Source organism: Amblyomma maculatum, chromosome 11 (assembly GCF_055883805.1).
Source record: "Amblyomma maculatum isolate TAMU_Amacu chromosome 11, ASM5588380v1, whole genome shotgun sequence".
Classification (NCBI taxonomy): domain Eukaryota; kingdom Metazoa; phylum Arthropoda; class Arachnida; order Ixodida; family Ixodidae; genus Amblyomma; species Amblyomma maculatum.
In genome coordinates, this window is record NC_139354.1 from 97,933,108 (window position 1) to 97,950,772 (window position 17,665).

The 17,665-nt window shown below is 44.3% G+C and overlaps 1 long non-coding RNA gene across 1 annotated transcript in view; it reads right to left on the reverse strand.

Moving 5' to 3' along the window:
* The window catches only part of LOC146174471 (uncharacterized), a 55,635-nt gene that overhangs the window by 12,193 nt on the left and 25,777 nt on the right, over positions 1 to 17,665 (reverse strand). Inside the window, exon 2 of the long non-coding RNA XR_014701784.1 lies at positions 7,052 to 7,103. This is a non-coding gene — a long non-coding RNA (uncharacterized LOC146174471). The remainder of the gene's footprint in view (positions 1 to 7,051; positions 7,104 to 17,665) is intronic.

Consider the following 17,665-nt stretch of genomic DNA (forward strand, 5'->3'; position numbering starts at 1 on the left):
CATAACCGATACCTTCTTTTAATATGTTCCACAGGAGTTCCCTGCTTACGTTGTCGTATACGCCCCGTTTACGTCCAGGAAGGCCAAATACAAAGGTCTATTTTCCACTCTATATATTTCGATGCATTAGGTAAGCATGAACAGGCTATCATCTAAGCGCCTAAAATTTCTAAAGCCGTTCTGAAGTTCTCCGAGTATCTTGTTACTTTCAACCCATACTTGCACCTTTAATTTCACCACCTGCATGGCTAACCTGTACATAACAGATGTTATGGTAATCGGCCTCTAGGATTTTATGTGCATCCTGTCTCCTTTCCCTTTATAAATCAAATTCATTTTACTCTGCCGCCAGCTGTCCGGAATTTGCGTATTCGTTTTGACTGTTTCCAGAGCTTTTAACAACGTTTCCTTACTTTTTAGACCTAGTTCATTAATCAGCTTGATCGGAATTCCATCTATTCCTGTATATGTGTTTTTAGGGATATTTTTTTCTGCCTATTTCCAGTTTAGATTGGTCAGTTCTAAGCTGCTTTGTATTCTGCTACCTTGTGTTGCTTCCTGATTTGCGGAGATTACCCTATCGTCGCTCTTAAATGACTCGGCTATAACTGATGTAATGTAGTTCACTGCATTATGTCCTTTTAAACAATTTCCCTCGTTATCTTGAATCCGATCCTGCTTTCTTCGATTCTTCTTCCCTCGGCGGCTTATATGGTTCCAGAATTTTCTTGCTAAGCCTCTAGAGGCATCGTCAGCCATCCAGCGATCGGTGGACTGTCTTATTTTACTTTGGACGAGGGCCTGCACTTGCAGTTTCTTTTGTCGATATGATTCCCATTTTTGGTCGATTTCCTCCTGAGATAGCTGTGCTTTCTTTGCCATTCGGTGTTTCCTTGAAGCAGCCCGTCGTTGTTCAATAGCTTCCCTGATTTCCTTATTCCACCAGCTCCGTGGCTTCCTCTTTCCATTCCAGTGGTTTGCTACTTTAGCCTCCTGAATTTTCCTCCTTATGAGTAGTTCTACCTGTTAATAATCCCAGTCTTCCATGAGGCTTTTCTCTATTGCTTCCTCTATGTCTGCTGCTATCTGCGCTATTTGATTGTCGTTTAATTTTGCGTTTACGTTTTGTCTAAGTTCCATTTCTCTTTTCATGAAGGGCCCCATCTGCAGACTAATACGTTTATGATCCCTTCCCACACTACACTCCCCTTCTTCGTCTATTTCCAATTTTGTGACCTTGGTATAAATTTCATGCGACATTAGACAATAGTCAATGGTCGTCTGCCTGTTGCGGAATTCCCACGTGATTTTGCCTTCACATTTTGTTACTCTATTTACTATAACTAGATCGTGTCGCTCACAGAAATCTAGCATTAGCTTGCCGTTACAATCCGTGTATCCATCCAGATCGTCGATGTGGCCGTTCATGTCCCTCAGTAGAATAATATTGGCCCCGTTTCCAAACTGGCTTATATCGTCACTTAGACATTCAACAAGATCCCTGTTTTCTTGCCTGCATTGATGACCTGTTCCTAAATAAACTACCCCTAGCCTTGTCCTTATGCCGCCCATTGTTCCTGAAACCCAGATATGTCCTTTACAAGATGATTTAATTCTTTGCCAATTTGTTCCCTGGTGTATCAACATACCTACCCCTCTACCCTTTTTTTTCCGTTCTCGTTCTGTTCACCCTTCCCAGACGTAGCCTTCTATAAACGGCGGATCTTATAGATCCCTGAGATGAGTCTCGCAAAGAGCGTACACACCTATTTTGTCATCCTTCAACTGCTGTTCTATCTCTAGCCATTTCGCTCTTTTTCTACCTCCTTGCATGTTTATGTAGCTGATCCTAGTGTTAAATTTCTTTTTGTACTTTCCTTTCTCGACCTACTCTTTGCCATTTTTGGGGGCTCAGCCTCCATTATTACACTTTCTTCTGCTTCACTTCTAACTACCTCTGTGCACGGAGTCCTCGCGGACCCCCTAAAAAAGCTACAGCCCTGCCTGCCAGGCGCCAGCCGATCTCTGCTCCCACCCTTCTGTTAAAATGATTGCCATCACGCTGAAAAGCCCTACCAAAACCTGCTTTATGTACCTTCCTGTTTACCTCAACCACTTCTAAACGCTTCTCCAGGCTTCACTTTCTTATGTCCTGATTAACTGTCACCACGTCCTTTTTCATCTTTCCGTTCAATTCTAGCGCCTGTGGTACTGTGCATACAACTATCTGCGTCTGTTGTGCTATCTCCCTGATCTCGTCAACTCCCTTAGCTAAACTTTCCACCACTCCTGCAGCGTCACCATTTAGGACATCGTTTAGCCCCGCGGCTACTATTACCATACTGCGCTATCCGGATTTCTTCAACAGCCTATTTTTACTCTCTTTTAGCACTGCCCTTATTGTTCTTCCTGGGAAGGCTTCAACCAACACTCTCTTATCACCCCTTACACGTTTCAAGATATCTCGCTTGCACCTGTTCATGTTAGAATCTCCGGCGATAAGCACCTGGGCCTTCTCTCTCCCTCTCCCAACTGTTGGCTCCTGCTTTCGGTTATCTGTGTCCTTGTCTCTGGGATTTTCATTCTTCCTTACTTCATTTTTTTCTGGCGTCTTAGCTGCTTCTAAATAACTCTGACGGTTCGGATCCGCCCGACCTACTTTGCTTATGCCTTCCATGCCAGTGCTGGCCCCAGCCACGTGGCCCGCATTGAAATGTTCGTCTTCGTTGGTTCCAAGGATAAAGTCGGCCCCTTTTTTTTCAATTTGAGTAAGCTGTCCAAGCAGTTTCTGATTTTCCGCTCTTAACAAACGTACTTCGATTTCTAAATCATCCACACGAGACACTAAACTGCCCCTTTCTTGATCAAATCTATCTAGACGCGCACTCAGTACGCAACACCGACACAAAAAGTCGCTGCCTTCCGCTTCACCTACAGAGTCAAAACGCGTTTCCTTGAAATTAACCTGCGCCTCACACTGAGTACACTTTACCTTCTTTTGATTGCACATCTTAGCGCTCATCGACTGAACTATATCTATTACGAATTCTCAGAATATACAAATTGCCAAAAGAAGACACAAGAAACGACTAGCAAACACGCGTTAAAAACCAATTCTGCGAATGCCAATAGCCTAGAAAAAAAATATTTATCTAAACAAGGTAGCTAAATAATGAACGCCAAGAAAACCTAGCTGCCAGCACGAAAAACCAGGCCGCTAGGACCAAGAGCTAAAATCTATTCTTTAGGCTGCCACTAACCTAACTAGCTGATAACAAAATAAAGTTAATAAAAGAAAGAACTCTACTCTCATCTATTTGACGCTTCGGAAGCTTCCGCTGTCGCCAGTCCGTCCGTTTCCGGTAGCCACGTGCAATTGGAGGAGCGATGGAACCCGCTTCCGCACCACACGGCTGTCAACTGTCAACTGGACTCGTCCCGGAGCGGTGGCGCCGCAGATTTGGCGATGAGAACTAGGCACAATACGGCTCTCTTGGGCGACGCGACGGGCCGCACCCAAGTGCGCCTCCATTGAGCGGCCGTGGTCTGAGTATGTCACTGGGTAGGCGACAATGTCGAAAGCTGATTTATCGTGAGAGCACGTCCTGGAACCCCGTGACATGATTGAGGTGAGGAGACCTGCTGCTGGAGGCAGTTGCTATTGCCTGAAGACACGTCCGAGTACTTGTTGATTACCAGTGCGTGCTAATTGCCAAACTTTGCGACAGTTCCGATTATTGAGTGCTTTGTGATATGCGTACATCTAGATGCCACAGGACCAGGTAAATGCACTAGGGGCCATTGAATGTCTAATCATTTTCAGCTTTCTTTTCTGGGTGCTGAATTGAGGCCGGAGTGTATTTCATGACGAGGCCTCAGTAGCTTCCGCAGTGTGTAGGTGCGCTGGCAGTCCACTATTGCAGAAGGTTCAGATCACCTTATCGGGCTGGGAGCACTGCGAGATGATTTAATCCACAACTTCCAACGAATGCTTACAATTGAATTGAGCAAAACACCCGACAACAAGTACGTCGGGCTCCAAACATGAACTAGCAGCGTTCATATTGCTTCTAATCCTTTAGTAATTATGGCGTTAATTCTCCACATTTTTCATAAATAAATTTTTTATATATGGCTATTAAAAGAAAATAAATGTGAAGAAGAGCTTTCCATGTATGTCATAATATTAACCGGCTGTTTACTGCAGAGGACGGAAAACTTAATTCATAGTTGATGCTTCAGGCGCTCCCATATTCAAATTATTGTAAATAGATCGAAAGCGTAGCTTTTTCGGCTTGTTGGTGCTTGAACATAGCGATAGTGTAGCGGAATACAGACAAGACACACGAGAAGACCGAACAACGCGAGCGCTACTTCCAACAAAATTTTATTACACACATGCAGTGCATTTATGCGCCAAAGACAAGATATCACATGTGCTAACAGTATCATTGCCAGAGAAAAGACATTTTCGTATCATATAAACAAATCGCCGGAGTGCTAACACATGTCTCTCCGGTAGCATTTGGCTTCCGTATAATGTATAATAAATGTATAAGTGTAGCTTTGGCGAATAAATTTGGTGCATGTGTGTATTACAGTTTTGTTAGAAGTAGCGCTCGTGTTGTTCGGTCTTCTCGTTTGTCCTGTCTGTTTTGCGCTACAATATCGCTATGTAAAAAATAGGCTTTATGCAGAACTTAGACATACAAAATTTAAATGCGGTTTCAGAAATGGCTGTTTCAATTTTGAAAACGGTGAAGATATATTTCCTGGGTAGCTCAATAAAATGTAACCGCCCGGCATATTGTTTGGAAAACTCTTGCGTTTTAGGGTCAACCTCACAATGTAAAATTAAAACCATTCTCACTATATTACAGGTGAGATGGCATTCCATTCCATATGCCTTCAAAGATGCCAGAATAGCTGTGAATTAAGTAATGTTGGCAAAAGCGAATTAGCAACACCGGAGGCAAGAATAACAGAGTGCGATACTGAATGAAAGGAAGTAGTGAGCAATCTTGTCTTTTTGAACAGCAAAAAACATTCACGCAATGTCTTTTCTGGGGAGCGCCAAATTCCGAATCGTACAATCAAACAGCAAGGATGTTCTTAAGAAGGGTAAATGACATACTCGGAGGGTGCCTCGTTTGGTAGCTCTTCAAAGATCACTGCAGATCAGCATGAGGGCAACAATAACCCTTCCTTGAAGCTGACCAAAAGCAATTGCAAGCCTGATCCCATCATTTTTTGGTTTTTGTAGTTTAACGTTCCAACCGACATCAGCTGTAACGAACGCGGGAGAGGTTGGATAGCGAAATTTGAGCCCCTTAAGAGGGGATCTCTTGTTACAAAAGGTGCAAAGTTTCTCATGTTTTTTATAACCAATGTTTCTTGTTAGTGTCATAAATTCTCCCCTGAAAATAGCATCTATTAAACCTCATAAAAATTCAGACACGCACTGTGAAATCTGAACACTGAAGACGTGAATGGTGAATATGAGGCGAACCCTTAAGCTCTGGGGTTGTGAGTATGACACGAGAGTGTTAGTGGCTACCATCACTAGGTTCGGCTTTCCGCACTTCCTTAAACCCTTAAAAACAGAAATCTTTATTGTGTGCCTCTATAAGCGCTACATTTAGGCGTCCGCTAATCGACTGTGCGCTATAGCCATCCTCGGAGGCCGCGTAGTCAGCGTAAAAGGCAGGCTGCCTGCCGTGGCTAGTAGTTGATGTGTGAAGCAACATTAAATGCTCAGTCCGCGTTTAAGGAGAGGTCAAAAAATTGGAGGTTAAGGTTGCTTACTACCTTGGGAAATTGGGATGGAGAAAGATTGTTTTAGCCAAGCTTTACGAAAATACATTTTTAGCTTAAGGGCGGCGTGTCTCTCTCGGGTCTAAGAATTTAGGGAACGGATTCAGTCCAATACTCCCATCTGTATGACGGCGCTTGAGTTGGAAACGCCCGCAAGTGCTGCTCTGTCTTGCTGTCTCGTAAAATCAAATACACATGGAGCACCACAAGCTCGCTGATATACGCTGCCATCTGCTGCCTGCCAAAGCCATTCTAGCGATCTTTCAATCACAACTCTGGAGCTGGCAATGGCGATGGTAGGTTTTGTTAAGAGCAGATCTCTATTAACGCAATCGCATTAAAATTAGAGGAAATTTAAATTTATTAAGCGTTGAGGGGTACGACCACATGAACATTCTGTGCTTTAGTCGTCGACAAACTACATCTTGAGGACATCCGTCAGTGCTAGCTATTTTCTCTTGTGTGGACTGCCTCCTAAGGCAGACATACAAAAAGCTGATTCAAGCCCCATTCCTCCTTTTGTATACAGTTTTCTGCAAATGCCTTCTAGTAAGGCAGCGCGCTGTGAACTGCCGTTCACACTCCAGCTCTTTTCGTCCCGTCATGTGATGAGGAAACCTTACAACACCAAAATATGTCACACTACATTGCCTTATGACGCTACGCTGCAAGGCGGCCTGTCATGTTTGTCCATTGTCCATGCCAACAGCCTCCTTCCAGCGCACCAGCTAGCTCACCCAGGTCCTGCACGCTCACTACATGATCATCCCCGCTGTCTATTCAGCACTGAAATAATTTATGTCAGCATGTAATATCACCCCTTATGACCAAGTAATAAATTATTGAGTGCCTGCGCTGGTCACTTCTCGAAAGCAGAACGTTTTTTCATAGAGGACGCTGAAATTTTATCAAAAAAAAAACTAAATGAAGCATTTTACGTTGGGTCTTCATACTGTTGCATATATGAGGATTACTTTCCAGAACTGTGAAGTTACATTCATCACTCCACCCACACAGTTTTCTTGAAAAGCTACGATGTGATATAACGTATGTCTAAACTGTTAGTCGATTACTTTCCACAAGTACATTTAATACAGCGGAAAGTGGGCAAATTTTTTCCCGTGTGTCTTAGGGCATCAAAGGCAACCTCTAGAAGGAAATATATATGTAGTGTAAAGCTGTCTCTAGAGCAGTTTGCACCATTTTAAAATGATATGGGTGTAAATATCCATCTTACGACTTTTAGGCAACGCCAATGGTTCCTTGCCCTAATCGGCTCATTTCCAGCCCTGTAAGAGAAGAGACCAACATTTTTATAGCTTGCTGCTCTTATGGGCATAAGGGCAGCCCTTATGAATTATGAGAGAAAAACTGGGAAATATAATGATCATGAGTAGGTGATATCTATTGCAGCCTAGTGAACAAGAACCATGCGTGAAATCAAGATAAAGAATAACTTCTATTACAAAATTTTCGTCCTGTAGTGGCACACAGAATAAATTGAAATATTATGAAGCACATCATTTGAGACGGCAGATATATTGCAAATTTACAGGAGATGAGAACTAAAAACTTTAAAATTACTGTAGGTAATCTGAAGTGTGACTTCATGGAACCGAAGGCCAAATAAAACCCGGAGCGAAGTTCAGAAGTGCCGCATTGTCGACCCCGAAAATTTTTGTCGTACCGTACCAATCGGTCGGTAGCCAGATTCTACATACCCTTCATCAAATATTTAGTTAGCCGCAGCCACCATCTAATTACAATATAATACAAGCATTCCTTCAATCTTCGCTAAATCAAAGCATGCAACCATTTTTAAACGCCATCTTAATGCTCTGTCAATACTGTAAATAGATTCATTCTAGAAAAATGCAATGACATCGGTTGGGCTAAGTTATTAAAAAAAATACATGATTCACCCGAGAGCATCCATGAATATCGTCATCAAATGTTGTTTGCTGAGGTAGTCTCAAATAGCCTGATGTAGTTTCAAAATAGACTCCAGAAAACCCCCGGAAACAAGAACTTCAGCAACGTGGGACGGACCGGAACAGAATGTCATCAAAAAAGATACGGCGTTGTTATTAATGCTCATAATCCCATCTTGGAGTGCAAACCTTTGAGGCAAACGATGCCTAGAAAAGCCTACGGGGGCAGCCTACAATATAATCGCGTGTCTCTACATTGGCGTCTGATAAATGTTCTCGGCGAATTGGATAGCACTGTTTTTTTTCACACATTATTTTAGGAAAAAGAGGGCAAGGTTAGTCGACAAAGACCATTTCGCAACATTTTTTTAACAAACAAATACGGTCTATGCTTGGAGATACCCGCGAAATCTAACGATAAATTTAAATGCTCTATCAAATGCAGATGTCGAAGTGCTGATTTTGGAATAACGCCTTAAAATGAAACTGCGTAATACCTCACGTATATTTTGAGCGATACCAACTGCTTGCCGGCGATGGCACTCAGTATAGCAAGAAGTGGTGTAGCAGCAGGCAGCATTGCTAGACGTCATTTACTGCGTATATATAAGCAATTTGAAGTGTTCTTTAAGGTCATCGAGTATGGTTGTGCATAAAGTATACCAAACCAATATTACTGAAATTACAGGAGGCAACTAACATAAATTATTGATGCCCAGCATATGATGTTTCGATAATGAGTCTAAAAACTTATTATAGGCAGATGTTACATCTATAGCCCTGCTCGTGAACTATTTTCGTAGGGCCTCCCATCACACAACTTGACTTAGGAAATGTTGAGAATTTTAATATATTTCAGCTTTGAATTTCTTGCAATGTAGTGGAACAGTAACGTCGCGAGTAAAAGATACTAGCGCGCATCGCAGATCACCAGATCACCGAAATCATAACGCGTGTCGCTGCGTTTTACGAAGAAGCTGATAACCAGAGTAAGGGGCAGTTCGCATTCCTCAGTATTAGGGAGGTTAAGCGAAATTTATTTTTGCTGACATAAAATAAACTAAAACAAACAATTGCTTGTCAAAGAACTGCGATAAAAAGAACTGTCACACGCAATTGTCGCATAAACGAGGAACGTTTACGCTCGGGTGGTGACACGTATGAGAAAGTTTCTTCCTGCCGTCCTCCCTTGTGCTGCGAAAATGAGAACGCCCCGATAGGTATACCTGCGAACCGCAGTGCCCCATGGCGAGATGTCGCAGCTCTAGCTGCCAGTCATTTGTTCTAATATCTTTTACTGCGACTGTACCTACCTGAACAAATAATTTAAAAGTGGTGGACACCATAGCTGTCGATTTATAGGGTGGATAGTCGTTACTAAATAATTCCAAAATGCATGCCGTTCTTTGCAAATATTCTTATTCTACTGTGCAATAATTAGGCGTATTATTAAGCAGCCATACATCGCCCCGCACGATCATCGTAAATCTCCTTATTCCCCAGTTCTAGAAAATATTCAGTATCAGGTTCATGTGGAGATGGTAACAAATGTTGCAAGAAATGCTTAGCTCTTTTGGTATCAGATTTCAAATATCAGCTTGACTGAGCACCCGATATATTTAAAGAACGCCTGACATGACAAATCTCTGCCAGTTAATAGTAATTACATTCTGTTTGTTTGCGTTATTACTGGTACCAAAACTTATAAAGCATTATTTTATCTAATGCATACAACAAGTGTTTATTTTGCTGTAAGGTCACTTTTTAAGCAGCGGATATAGTGAGCCGCGGAATATTTCAGCAAAACACACACACTCAGATAGAGACTAACGACACAGGACAAGCGAATGTGCTCAGTAGTGAGCACATTCCAGATTGTGAAATTCAGAGTAAAAAAGAATTACGGACGGGGTGCTGATACCATCACAGCCAGGCTTCCTTACCGTGATAGGCTTCTAAACAAACACGGGCAGCCTGGTCTGAACTTGTGCTGAGAATCTTTGTTCGATCAAACCCTGCCACGCATCATTGCAATTACTTACATGAGCAACTAAATGTGCATACCTGTCAAGTTTATTTAGCTTTTGAGCTTGTTCCTCTAATTGGTCATTGACGCAACGGCAGGTTTTACCGACGCAAAATTTCCACATGACATGGGAAGGGAATACAGGTAATCATTTCAGAGGAACACTTCACAAACGGCGTTTCGTGATTTTTGTTACATCCACGTTTTTTGCCATCACAGATGCGTGGACACAGCTTTGCCAGTTTGTTGAGAGCCAAGAAAAGGACAGCCACGCCAGATCTGCATGCCACATTTTGGTGGGTAAGTTGATGCACAATATGCAGCAACTTACCGAGGAAGTAGTCGTACTATTCATATTGCGGGACAGCACTTGCACAAAACGTCTGTTCTATTACAGAACCAGCTGGCACACAGCGCGCGACGCTCCGAGCAGCAGTCAGCGATGATGATGATGATGATGATGATGGATCTATACAGATGAAAGAGGTGAAAGTTCACGCGTTGCACTCACACAAATCTTCCCCCCGACAAAAGAGCGGCCACCCTGGTCGCTGATTACAGGGATGAGGAACGATGGGCATAAGGCTTCATGCGCGAGACGTGGACGATCTCTTCGGGGCGACGACGTCGATCTGCGATGGTGTGCGAGGGAATGACGCGATAGTTCACCGGAGACGTTTGTTGGAGTACTGTATAGGGGCCAATGTAACGATGGAGGAACTCTCACACAGGCCAGGAATGCGGATTGGTGTCCACAGAACTTCATCACCGGGGTAAAAGGAGGGAGTTCGATGGCGTTGATCATACAGGGATTTGCGCTCTTGTTGAGCATCTTCAGTGTTCAAACGGGCAAGTTGGCGACACTGGGCCATACGTGTGGCAAACGCTTCGCCCAGAGATTCAGACGTAGAGGGAGCAGAGAAGAAAGTAGTGTCGAATACTGTAGATGGTTGACGGCCATAAACTAAAAAGAAAGGGCTATAACAAGTAGTGCGCTGAACAGCGGAATTGTAGGCGTAGGTGACGAAAGGTAAAACGTTGTCCCAGTTCCGGTGATCAGGAGCGATATACATGGATATCATGTCGGACAAAGTGCGATGAAACCGCTCGATGAGTCCGTTGGTTTGAGGGTGGTAGCTAGAAGAAGTGTTATGGACGGTGTTGGCTGCGCGCAGTACTTCCTCAAGGACTTGAGAAAGAAAAGACTTTCCACGGTCGCTAATGAGAATATGAGGAGCACCATGACGCAAAATTATCGCACGCAGGAAAAAATCGGCGACTTCTGTGGCGGCACCGGAGCGAAGAGGTGCGGTTTCAGCGTACCGCGTTAGATGGTCGATGGCAGTGACGACAAAACGGTTGCCGTCTGACGTAAAAGAGAGAGGACCAAACAAGTCAATGGCGACCGTGTCAAAAGGCACAGATGAGTAAGGTACAGGCTGCAGTAGGCCAGCAGGAGGGGATGTTGAACGCTTTCGATGCTGGCAAGACGGACATGATGAAATGTATTTGGCGACGGTGGCAGAAAGCCCAAGCCAGACGTAGCGGCTCTTGATACGGTCGTAAGTTTTAAAGTGGCCTAAATGTCCAGCAGTGGGGTCGTCGGGGTAAGCCTCCATAATTTTAAAACGAAGGGAGCGGGGGCAACGGGCACCCAGTGTTCACCCGTAGGGTGATAAACGTCGCGGTAAAGTGTTCCATTGTGAAATCGAAAGCGACGAAGCTGACGGCGCCAGCGACTGTTTGGGACAACTGATTGTCCACGGAGGCGAGCGATGATTGTGCGGCAGTAAGGGTCAGTCAGCTGCAGGGACGAGAAATCAGCATTGTTCTCGAGTGGAGCTATAGCGATGGGTGCAACATTCAGGTGGCCAGCAGAAGGCTGACTCGGATGGCAGGAGGGAGAGGATACCATATGTGGGGCCGCGTCAGTAGGTAGCAATGGGCAGCGAGAGAGGGCGTCAGCGTCGAGGTGTTTTCGCCCAGATTTATAAGTGATGGTGAAGGTGTATTCTTGAAGACGTAGTACCCAGCGACCCAGTCGACCCGATAAGTTCTTCAGCGATGACAGCCAACAGAGTGCGTGATGGTCTGTGACCATGGTGAAGTGGCGGCTATACAAATAAGGTCAAAATTTTTGAACCGACCAAACAACGCCGAGGCACTCTTGCTCGGTAATAGTATAGTTACGCTCAGCTGCAGTAAGCGTACGACTGGCGTAAGAGACGACTTGCTCTTCAGACACTGTGTTGCGTTGCAAGAGAACCGCGCCAATACCGTGGCCACTGGCGTCTGTGTGAAGCATGGTGGGCGCGTTAGCGTCAAAATGGCGAAGCACAGGAGTGGAAGTGAGTGCCTGCTTGAGAGCTTTGAAAGCGTCTTCACATTCAGTGAACCAGGTGTAAAACACTTGGGAAGACACGAGCTTGTGTAACGGGGCCGCACATTTCCATCTATGAGGGAGCCACCATCACTGGGGTCTTGCACGAGGCGGCACGACTGTAGCTGGTCCAGTCGTTGGCATGTGGATGTGATGTCAGACACGGACGACGGATTTTTAACCACGAAAGCATTGAAAGCCGCAGTGTTGATGCCCTTAATTAAGTGCCGAACGCGCTCAGATTCAGTCATAGCAGCGTCGACACGGCGACAAAGGGCCAGAACGTGCTCGATATACGATGTATAGGGCTCGCCGGGCGCTGGAGACGAGCCTCAAGATTTTCTTTGCCTGCTCTGAGCGACCAGCCGGAGTGCCGAAAATTTTCTTTAGCTGGTCCGTGAATGTAGGCCAATCAGCGATGTCATCCTCGTGATTGGGGAACAAGGTTGTGGCTACGTCAGCCAAGTAGAAGACGCGATTGAGCAGTTTATGAGCGTCATCCCAGCGGTTAAATGTACTGACCCTGTTGTAGTTATCGAGCCAGTCGTCGACATCTTCACCGCGAAGGCCAGCAAACATTTGAGGATCGCACTGCCGGCTGGTGACAGTCCAGGCAGCGGCAGCCGCAGTAGGAGCAGGAGACGCCGGGAGTGAGCGAGCACCGTTGCCCTCATCCATAGCACAGGGCCGTTGACGCAAGCGAAGACCTGAACGGAGCTCCAGGGAGAACGGTAGGTGGGTCTAAAGCGAGAGGTGGGGAATACGAATCGCACCTCCGCCACATGTGGGACAGCACTTGCACAAAACGTCTGTTCTATTCCAGAACCAGCTGGCACACACCGCGCGACACTCCGAGCAGCAGTCAGCGATGATAATCATGATGATGATGATGGATCTATACAGATGAAAGAGGTGAAAGTTCACGCGTTGCGCTCACAATATACATTTCAGCATAATATGGTCTGCATGCTTCTATAATTTCATATAACTGGCTCATAGAGAAATTTTCAGTAAGACTAATAACTATGCCTGGTAACAGCAGTGCTCATACCCTAGTGAAGAATACCTATGAGCCACAATAACCTCATACAGAGTTCTCATACTAAACTAGTACAAATCTCATATCATCTCGTACAAATATCGTTAAACGTATGAGAAATATATGAGGTTTATGATATTTGTATGAGTTTAGTATGAGAAATCTCTATGAGGTTATTGTGACTCATACGGTGTTTTCGCTAGGGTACGTGCGGCCATGACCAGATACGTCACTTTAGTAAAGCCAATACTGATTTTTGTGCATCAGCAGAATTGCTGTATAAAGTAGAAAATACGGGAAGCAAATGTAATTGCTTTGCAAAAAGAAGTCCCGAAAACGTGGGAAAACAATGAGTACCAGACTTACCTCAGCGCTCTTAAAAAGCAGAAAATTTCAACGAAATTTCCACAAGTGGCTGCTCTACAGAGTACTATGAAACCATTCTTATCGACCATGAAAAAATTCAAACAAAGCTATCTGAGCATGTGAATGGGAACCTACGGCATCCAAAAAAAGGATAAGATGCAATACGAAGCAATATTTCTTTTAGAGTAAATATAGTGTGACTGCCGATTGTAGTTAAAACTGTATATAATTGTTCTGTTTTTACCGTAAAACGCGAGAAAGTTTAAACCTTTTAGTTGATGCAGCAGTAAACATAATAACAAAATTTAGTTGCAACTGTATGAGCCCAATGTTGATTGTTGTTTGTTTTTAACTTCTTATCAAATCAAGCTTCTATGTCATTTAGATCGCTTCACTGAAATTGATCACAATTATATTACGGTAAGATTTAGCTCTATCAGAAGACACTGAACAGCAGATAAATCCTTACCCACACCTGGCGGGAAACCGTTCCCTTTAAAGCTGCCGCCCTAACTGAAGCATTAGAAACCTTTAAAATAGTTGACGACGCAACATGCTTTATGCTTTTTGCCTATTTCATGCTTTACGTCTACTGCTATCTCACTTTTTCGCGTTTGTCTGTCGGCCATAAACAATGCTTCCTGAAGAAATGTCTTTGGATTTTCTCATGCCGACGAACACTTTAAGAACTGCGCACAGAAAGAAGGCATCTTATACACCGGAGTCCAAGCTTGCACCTTCTGTACAGTGCATTTCTGCAAACAATGAAATGCAGTATTTGTCCAGAACACAATCAAACTGCCGATGTTAAGTATGTCAATCGGAGCTGGTAAGTCGTCTTAGAATTTAACCAACGCAACACGAGTGGCAGCCATTAATGGTTGGCTGGTTGGTGGGGTTTAACGTCCCAAAGCAACTCAGGCTATGAGAGACGCCGTAGTGGAGGACTCCGGAAATTTCGACCACCTGGGGTTCTTTAACGTGCACTGACATCGCACAGCACACGGGCGCCTTGCTTTTCGCCTCCATCGAAAAGCTGCCGCCGAGGCCGGGATGCAGCCATAAATACCTTAACGTAAAACAGCATTTGTTTTAGTCACCGGTGTTAGGTTAAGTACACTTAAGATTCCTGTTTTCGGCAATCAAATACTTAACACACTGCGCGCAAGAAATGGTAGTGAGAATGTGATTTGTAATTACAACACGAGGTCATAACCATGCCTGTTTTGTTTGCAGCCAAACGCGCAGTTGGCAGGAAGCAGGAAGAGCGTACAGAATAACCAATGTTCATGTGTAACATGACATCAATCATGACATTACAGTTCATTCGATAGTGCCTCTCCAGCTAAGAGTCAGTTATATACATCAAATATGTGAAGCATTTCTTGTTTCAAAAGTTTGTATTAAGCTATCCTATCTGAAAATACTCACTCGACAACTGCGGCAAAAAACAGCACCAGGCGGGGGAATAGCGCAATGTACTTCATTTGAGTGTAACCGGCGCAGCTATGAGTTTAATGGTGACACTAGCGACGTTAAATAAATTTCACTGCTTCCTGGACTTTCTAGACAATTTTGTTGCTACCGCGAAACTGAGCGTTACTTCAAATATTGTGAAATATCTGCACATAAATCTTACACATACATTTGATACGTTATATCACTGAAAGGTCGAAACAACCATCATATAGTAGGAAGCATAAGGACACGAAAACGTTTGGATTTAGACAGCATTTTACATTGTAAAATTGGCCTTAACACAAGCAAAAAGTGACGTCAGCCAAAAATTTGGAATCTGACTTTTTGGTTACAATCTTCATAATAAGCAACTTACAGAATTTGAGTTTCCGTTTAAATATTGACGCTCTTTTCACCAATTTTTTTTTCGTTGGTTCGTACCTCAGCCGCAATGCAGCAATTGCGTTTATTAATCTAGTATTGTATACTTATACCTACCCTGTTTTTCTCGTGAGGTGCACATTCCTTTAGAAGGAAATTTTATTTGGCAAAGATATTTGCCCTTCCGCACACACGTTCAAATTGTCTGAGTTTTTAAGGGATATCGCTAAGGCTACATGACTTGTTGGCTGAAGACCCATTACGATGATCTGAACAACAATAGTGCTAGCAGCTCGGTTTTGAAGAGCTAGCACAAATACCGAAATCCACAATGAAAGTTTGTTACGGAAGGCATAGAAGATCAATTTCCTAATTGCATCATTGCTAGGAGGCAGTTGCGACGTTCCCTATAGCCCTCAGCGTAGTCTCTAAATTCCTGCTCACGCATCCCTATCATTTTATTGCTATACCTCAACCCACAAGTTTTGGGTATCTGTTAGTAATTGCGGGTTACTTCTATCACACTTAATGAGGTAGAAGAGCTCTTAGACAAGAACAAATACAAGAAGAATATGTAGAAGGTTTTCTTTCAAGGAGCTGTATGGATGGAAAGAAAATATCCAGGAAAGAGACAGGAAAGGGCTCGTTCTGACTATAAAAACGACGACGGCATGTTTTTACGTGAGCAACTCCCACTATAATCAACCAGTATCCATCCAGAGTCATTGCTGGCAGTCGCACCAATTCCCTGAGGAACTGCAGTAGATGGTTCCAATGCTACAGAAACAGGAGGCTGACGGACGGTCTAAGAAAAGGGGCCTCATGGAAAGGCGTGCTCAGCAGTAATGTGCGGTAATTTTTAATCGATGGGACAGTGATATGAAGAGAAGTGCTCCTCTGTGGCTGCGCCGCTGTTGACTGTAGTCTTCTGACCTGTATGTATGTGCTTCCAACAACCCGGATAATCGGGGCTATCGTTTGCACACGATTACTATAGGTCAAGAAACCGCAGAAGCCTGCTGCCGAAGAAGACACGACACAAGGTGTTAGCTGTGCAATCGTGCGCGAGAAGGCTGGACGCAAGGATGGACCAATTAATGCGGGGGCGGTGTGGGAGGAAAAACTCAACCTCCGGGAGAATAAGCTAGAAAGCTAGAATTCAACAAACCGAGCGCCACCTGAAGGCGTCTTGATGGGCGTGGTGGAGTCCCTGAGTTGTTTTCTTTGCTTTTTTTCTCCTGTTTCGGAATATGATGTTGAGAGGGTAGAGAGCGCCATTTTTATTCGCCGATATGAAATATTTTTTTGACGCAGTGACCAGTGAGGGAGCACACATATGTCCCCTACTTTGCTTTACCTCAATTTAGGCGTCTCATGCTCCTTTACGCCACGTAGTTTCCTCTAGCCATGTGTGTAGTCGCTAGGTGCCTAAACAATTTTATGCCTCAAGCCCCACTGCTTTTCATATGTCCTTGTAATGACAGCCTACTTGCGCCTTATTTAAGGACGTAGGATAGCTTTTAAGCCAGGCGAAAGAAAACAAACCTTTGAGCATTTTCTTTTAGGGAGGCTGCAGGGCGTATCGAGAGCGTGTCAATGAATAAAGCTTGACATCAGCATCAAAAAGAGGAAGAGTGAAAACTTTATAGCGCCGATCAAATTGCGCCTCCCATGCTTCCTGGCTCCCTATTGGACCCCACCGGACTACAACGTTCATACCTAAAAGGTCTGTGACAATAGCAGCATGGCTGGTAACGCATCTTCTGCCTTTCTGGGTCCATAAAGCATAGTGAGGCCTCCAGTCCTCCCAATAGGGACCGCCACCGCATCCGCGGGTGAAGTTGAAGCCGGATATTTTAGGTGGATTATCTTCAGGTTTGCCTTCTGTGCTTTGCAGAGAGGGCAGATAGGTGGGATGGGTCGAAATTGACACAGAAAATTGGGGAGAAGATATGGTTCGCGTATGGCCCCTGGTAAATGTTTACAAAAGTCAGGGGTGCGTACATTTCTCTTTTGGCACGAGCATTCACACTGAGTTCATCGAAGGCACACGTACGCTGTTTTAGAGCCCCCCGCATAAGGTCCGCCTGTTCCCACTTTGTAGACCCTCGGGCTACCGAATCGGAGGTCTCATGCCTAGCTTTCAACAGTGCGAGGGTACCCAGGTGAGCTTAGTGCTGCCGGAGGAGGGAGTTCTGGGTCAGTATTTTGTAGGTGGCAGAGTGGACACTGCCCCAAGAAAATTTAGCAGTGCTGTTTTTGAGTTGGGA